The following is a 7,744-nucleotide window of genomic DNA, read 5'->3' on the forward strand; positions in this document are numbered from 1 at the left end:
TTATGGGAAGAAATATTCATAACATTTATATGTGAATAATATGAAAATAAATTTTAAAAAACAAAGACACAGATATGCTAAAAGAAAATGAATGAAACCTCATGAGGTGGCTCATGTCTATAATCTTAGCACTTTGGGAGGCCAAGCTAGGAGGATCACTTGAGGCCAGGAGTTTGAGACCGTTTGAGCAACATAGCAAGACTTCATCTCTATAAAAATTTTTTTTTTTTTTTTTTTTGTAGAGACAGAGTCTCACTGTACTGCCCTTGGGTAGAGTGCCGTGGCGTCACATGGCTCACAGCAACCTCTAACTCTTGGGCTTACGCGATTCTCTTGCCTCAGCCTCCTGAGCAGCTGGGACTACAGGCGCCCACCACAACGCCCAGCTTTTTTTTTTGTTGTTGTTGTTGTTGCAGTTTGGCCGGGGCTGGGTTTGAACCCGCCACCCTCGGCATATGGGGCCGGCGCCCTACTCACTGAACCGCAGGCGCCGCCCTCTATAAAAAATTTTTAAAATTAGGTGTGGTGGTGCACACTAGTAGTGCCAGCTACTCAGGAGGCTTAAACCCAAGAGTTTGAGGTTGCAGTGAGCTATAATGACACCACTGCACTTTAGCCTATTCAACAGAGTGAGACCCTGTCTCAAAAAACAAACAAACAAAAAGAATAAAAAATGTCTTACCAGACTTCCATGGCAATTGCAACAACAACAAAAATAAACAAATGGGACTTAATTAAACTGAAAAGCTTCAATACAGCTAAGGAGACAACCACCAAAGCAAATAGACAACCTACACAATAGGAAAGGATATTTGCATATTTTGAATCAGACAAAAGCTTGTTAACTAGGATCTACAGAGAACTGAAATTAATCAATATAAAAGATAAATCCCTTAGATCACTGGGTAAGAGAGGTGAATAGAATCTTCTCTAAAGAAAACAGACAAATGGTTAACAAACATGAGAAAATGCTCATCATCCCTAATTATTAGAGAAATGCGAATCAGAACCACTCTGAGATACCATCTAACCCCAGTAAGAATGGTCTACATCACAAAATCTCAAAACTGCAGATGCTGGCATGGATGTGGAGAGAAGGCAACACTTTTACACTGCTGATGGGACTGCAAACTAATACAACCTTTTTGAAAGGAAGTATGGAGAATCCTCAAAGAACTCAAACTAGACCTCCCATTTGATCTTGCAATCCCATTACTGGGCCCAGAAGGAAAAAATCCTTTTACCATAAGGACACTTGCACTAGCCAGGGGTCCTCAAACTGCGGCCCGCGGGCCACATGAGGCAGTGTGATTGTATTTGTTCCTGTTTTGTTTTTTTACTTCAAAATAAGATGTATGCAGTGTGCATAGGAATTTGTTCATAGTTTTGTTTTGTTTTTTTTTAACTATAGTCTAGCCCTCCAACGGTCTGAGGGACAGTGAACTGGCCCCCTGTTTAAAAAGTTTGAGGACTCCTGCCTGTTTATTGCAGTGCAATTTACAATCACCAAAATGTGGAAACAGCTTAAATGCCCACCAACCCAGGAATGGATTAACAAGCTGTGGTATACGCATTCCACGGAATACTATTCAGCCATTAAAAATATGGAGACTACATCTTTTGTATTTACCTGGATGGAAGTGGAACACCTCTTGCATCACAAGAATGGAGACGCAAGAATCCAATGTACTCAATTCTGATGAGGACAATTAATGATCTAGTACATGGTGGGGGATGGGAGAAGGAAAGAGCAGAGACAGGGAAGGAGAGAGTAGGGTAGGAGGTCACAGTGTGTGACACACCTTTTGGGGGCAGGACACAATTATAAGAGGGACTTTACCTAACAAATGGAATCAATATAACCTGGTTCTTTGTACCCTCAATGAATCCCCAACAATAAAAAAAAAAATGTTTTACCATAGAAAAACTAATTATTAAAGCTGGAGTGACTGCATATTATAAGGCAAAGTAGACCTCACAACAAGGAATATTACCAGGGATAAAGGGGAACATTTGATGATAATTAAGGATCAGTTAATCAAAAAGAAATATGTATATGAAGCTAATATGTATCCCTCGATGTGTATGAATCTAATAATCAAACCTCAAGGTTCCTACCAACACCAGAGTCATTTAATATCACTCTGGATGTGATGGCCAATAGGAGTAGATGAGAAAAAGAAATAACAGACATAGATATTATAAAGAAAGAGCCAGCACAGACAATACATGGGCATATCTAGAAACCCAAGATAATTGACTGCAAAGCCAATAGAAATGAGGAGGAAATTAAATAAGATGGCAGAATATATAATAGATATTAAAATTCCTGACTTTCCTATGAACAAAGTATAATGAAAGAAAAACAATACAACTAAAATAGCAAGCAAAATATTAATTGTCAATTCATAAACTTAATAAGATTTTAAAGTTTAGTGCCAAAGAGGCAATCAATAGCTAGACAAATAGAAAAGGATTGAAAGTACAGAAATAGTCCTTATGCATATGGTCTTTTAATTTTTGAGAAAGATGACTTGATAATTAAGTGGGAGGAAAAGAATTACTATTTTTAGAGAAAGAAAAGGAAAGGAAAGGAGGCAAGCTGGATCCTCACCTCACTCCTGACATCCAAATACTTTCCCAATATATTTATTTTAATAATCTTTCAGTGAAGAAAACATTTCTAAGCAAAATCTGAACCCAAATCTATTTTTTTAAAAAGGTAGGTATGTATAACTAAGTAAGATGTAACCACTGTTACAGACAAAAATATTATTTGCAATATAATATGCTATCATATGCAATATAATAGACTTAAATTCCTTAATTTTTTTTGTGAGACATAATCTCACTATGTTGCCCTTGGTAGAGTGCTGTGGCATCACAGCTCACAGCAACCTCAAACTCTTGGGCTCAAGCGATTATCTTGCCTCAGCCTCCTGAGTAGCCGGGATTACAGGTGCCAGCCACAATACCCAGCTAAAATTCCTTAATTTTAAAGAGTTTACAGATAATAAGAAAAGATAGGCTGGGTGCCTGTAGTTCAGTGGTTAGTTAGAGTGCTGACACTGTGCACCACGGATGGCTTGTTCAATCCCAGCCCAGACCTGCTTTAACAAAAAAAAAAAAAAAAAAGAGAAAAGATGAAAAATTTTAAAAATGGTCAAAGAGGATTGGCGCCTGTAGCACAGTGGTTATGGTTCTGGCCACATGCACCAAGGCAGGCGCCTTCGAACCAAGCCCGGGCCAGCTAAACAACAATGACAACTGCAACAAAAAATAGCCAGATGTTGTGGCGGGCACCTGTAGTCCCAGCAACTTGGGAGGCTGAGGCAAGAGAATCACTTAAGCCCAAGAGTTTGAGGTTGCTGTGAGCTGTGATGTTACAGCACTCTACCAAAGGCGACATAGTGAGACTCTGTCTCAAAAAAAAAAAAAGGGGGGTCAAAGGAAATACAGTCTGCTACAAAAGAAATAAATGTACAAGAAGTTGTACAACCTCACTCAAAATCAAAGAATTCCACACAAAAACAGAAAGAAATGCCTCTTATCAGCTAGTAAGACAAAATATTTAAGTTTATTTATATCCAGTGAAGTTAAGGATGTGGGGGAATAATATGTTTACACAATTGGAAAGAATATTAGTTGATGTAAACTTTCTGGAAGTTGAGGTAGCCATATTTGCTTAAATTTTATATGTACATGTCCTTTAGCCCAGGGGATATTTGGGCAAACAGATTCGAAGGAAAGATGAGCAGAGAGACAGAGGTGGTTTGGGTGAAAGAGAGTTCAGAGCAGGAGTGCATCCCAGGGCAGAGAAGGTGATGTGAAGGCAGAGTCAGGCAACATAACTGGAAGCCCAGCGCAGGAGTTGCGCCAGCCAGAGATTAGTCAAGGTGCTCTGTCCAGAGCAGCTGCAGAGGGAGCTGGAAGATAAGCTCAATGCTGGAGGAAGGAATAACGCCAGGGTCCATCTATATGGGGAGAAGAGAGTCTAGGACGCATGCTCTGGAAAAAATGGAATGCCAACGATCCTTGAAAAGTTGACAGAATCTGCCTCAGGCTACAGGTACATATTCTAGTTTGGTTTGGCTTTCACCCCAGACACCAAGGGGAACAAGGAATAAATCCAAGAGCAGAAATGGGCTTACTTCCAGATATGCATCAGGAGGGTAAAGAAGAAAGGGCAGGCTCAGCTCTGTTCACATCTCAGTAAGAAGGGAAATTACTGTACCTTTTTTTAGATTCCTGATAACTTTTCCTATTGTTTGTGGGCTCTCTCTCTCTCTCTCTCAAGTCTCACTCTGTTGCTCAGGCTAGAGTGCTAAGGCATCAGCCTAGTTCACAGCAACCTCAATCTCCTGGGTTCAAGCAATCCTCCTGCCTCAGCCTCACAAGTACCTGCCACAAAACCTGGCCAATAGACATGGTGTCTATCCAGGGCAACAAAGTAAGACTGTCTCACAAAACAAACAAACAAAAAAAAACCCTCTATTCCTACCCTGAGGCCATGAAGACGTTTTATATCTTCTAAAGACTTTATGATATTTACCATATCATAAAGCCTTTTACATTTAGTTCAATAGTCCCCTAGAATTGATTGTTACATGTAATGGGAAGCAGACATCAAGTGTCATATTTTTTCCATGTCAATATCTAAGTGTCTCAACACCACCTATGGGCTATCCTTTCCCCACCACTCTACTATGTCATGGATCAGGTGTCCATACTGTACCCCCCCCCAAGTCTGGAGCAAGAGGGGCCCTGCCCTGGGCCACAGGCTTTAGCACCAGGCATATATAACCATGTGTATATAAACACATATACACACAAATAATATAGTGTGTGTTTCTTCAGATTTGGAACGATCTCAGCAATTACTTATTTCATTATTGCTTGTGTCACATCATCTGTCTTCTTTCATTCTTGGTCTCCAGTAAAATGTATGTTGGTTTTTCTTTATTCTCCATTTTTCTTACCCTCTCCTCTCTATTTTTTTTTTTTTTTTTTTTTTTTTTGGTGTGGTTTTTGGCCAGGGCTGGGTTTGAACCCGCCACCTCCGGCATATGGGACCAGCGCCCTACTCCTTGAGCCACAGGCGCCGCCCTCCTCTCTATTTTTTATCCTTTTGTTTCTCCATGTTTCATTCTGGATGGTTTCTTCTGATGTCTTTCCCGTTTACTATTATCTCCTCAGTTGGGTCTAATCTGTTTAAAACTCATCCACTGGATTCCTAATCTTAATTATTGTACTTTTTCCATTCTAAAATGTTGGTGTTATTCTTTTTTGCAAATCTGCTATCACTTTTTATACTTTCCAATTCCCAGCCAAAATGGCAAGCTTGACTTTTACTTCTTTTTTTTTTCTAGAGACAGAGTCTCACTTTATGGCCCTCGGTAGAGTGCCGTGGCCTCACACAGCTCACAGCAACCTCCAACTCCTGGGCTTAAGCGATTCTCTTGCCTCAGCCTCCCAAGTAGTTGGGACTACAGGTGCCCACCACAACGCCCAGCTATTTTTTGGTTGCAGTTTGGCCGGGGCCGGGTTTGAACCCGCCACCCTCGGTATATGGGGCTGGCGCCTCACCGACCAAGCCACAGGCGCCGCCCGACTTTTACTTCTTTAAACACAGTAAAAATAGTTGTGTTAAGGTGTTCCTGCTATTTGCAATATCTGGAGTCCCAATGGGCCTGTTTCTGTTGTCCACTGTCTCTGTAGATTCTTGCTTATGGAGTCTTGTCCCCTCATATATTTGGTTATCTTTGGTTATATTTTGGATGATATTTGAAAAACTATTTGTAAAAATAAATTGAGGTTTAGGCTGATGCAACTTTCCTCCAGAAAAGAGTTTTCATGGTATCTTTAAGGTACCAGAGAGTGGGGAGGGCGCTATCAGACAAGAATGCTTTTAATTCAAGTTTGAAACTTCAAGTTTCCCAGGACACCAACAGGAAGCTGAGTGAAAGTCCATTGTGGCCTGGTTTATTTTATTTTATTTTTTGGAGACAGAGTCTCACTTTGTTGCCCTCGGTAGAGTGCCGTGGCATCAAGGCTCACAGCAACTTCCAGCTCTTAGGCTTAGGTGATTCTCTTGCCTCAGCCTCCCCAGTAGCTGGGACTACAGGTGCCTGCCACAACGCCCTGCTATTTTTTGCTGCAGTTTGGCTGGAGCCGGGTTTGATCCCGCCACCCTCGGTATATGGGGCTGGCGCCCTACTCACTGAGCCACAGGCGCCACCCAGTGTGGTCTGCTTTATTTCCCAATGTACAGCTCTTTGGGGGAGTCCCAGTCTAATGTGATTAATATTATACCAAATTCCATTCCCCACCCTTAGAGGGCTCTAGACACCTGGTGCTTCCTCTTTAGCTACTTCTGAATCTCAGTAAATGCTCCCAGAGGACAAAAGTTCCCTGGGACAAAAGCACCTCTCACACTGAGCTCCTCTTTCTGAGAGAGATCTGGCTACTTGCAGATCTCGGCCTGGGAACCCCTCATGCTATTGTTAGCTCTTCAATGCTTTTTTTTTTCTTAATAAACTTTGCATTTTGGAATACTTTTAGAATTACAAAAAAGTTGCAGAGATGGTACAGACGATCCCTGAATACCCTTCACTCTGTTTCCTGTAATGTTCACATCCTACATAACCATGGTACCTCAGTCAAAACTAAGAAATTAATGGGCAGTGCCTGTGGCTCAGTGAGTAGGGTGCCTGCCCCATATACCAAGGGTGGCAGGTTCCAACCTGGCCCTGGCCAAACTGCAACAACAACAACAAAATAGCCAGGCTTTGTGGCGGGTGCCTGTAGTCCCAGCTACTTGGGAGGCTGAGGCAAGAGAATCGCTTAAGCCCCAAAGCTGGAAGTTGCTGTGAGCTGTGACACCTCGGCACTCTACCGAGGGAGACAAAGTGAAACTCTGTCTCTAAAAAAAAAACTAAGAAATTAACATTGGTACATTGCTATTCATTAAACACTAGACTTTATTAATATTTCACTACCTTTTCCACTAATATGCTTTCTCTGTTCTGTAATCCAATCCAAGATACCACACTGCAGTTAGCCTTCAATGGTTTTGAGATTTTTGAAATAGTTTATATTTGTTTCACCAGCTTCTGATGGGGCAAGCCTAATTGCCTAGTAGAGTCCTTCCCCAGCATTGTAACTGCTATTCTTTTTTTTTTTTTTTTTTGTAGAGACAGAGTCTCACTGTACCGCCCTCGGTAGAGTGCGGTGGCCTCACACGGCTCACAGCAACCTCCAACTCCTGGGCTTACGCGATTCTCTTGCCTCAGCCTCCCGAGCAGCTGGGATTACAGGCGCCCGCCACAACGCCCGGCTATTTTTTTTGTTGTTGCAGTTTGGCCGGGGCTGGGTTTGAACCCGCCACCCTCAGCATATGGGGCCGGTGCCCTACTCACTGAGCCACAGGCGCCGCCCGTAACTGCTATTCTTAAAGGCACTAATAAAAAGTTCATAAAACAGTCCACATAAAAAACTTGAAATGGAGTTTTTTAGATTCTTTTTAGGGGAGGAAGTTGAAAAACTGAGTTTGCAACTGGTTGGGGGTGGGAGAGCTGTAGAATGAAGGAAGGAGTGTATGAGAGAAAATAAAAAACTTCGTGGTGGTCCAGGCCATGCCACGCAACAGAGACTCCAAGATCTTCATGGCCGAACACAGAAAAGTCTCTTTCTTACTCACGCCAAGCCTACTGCAGGCTTGGTAGCTGTCCAGGGCAGCTTTCTC

This window comes from Nycticebus coucang, chromosome 18, assembly GCF_027406575.1.
Source record: "Nycticebus coucang isolate mNycCou1 chromosome 18, mNycCou1.pri, whole genome shotgun sequence".
NCBI lineage: Eukaryota > Metazoa > Chordata > Mammalia > Primates > Lorisidae > Nycticebus > Nycticebus coucang.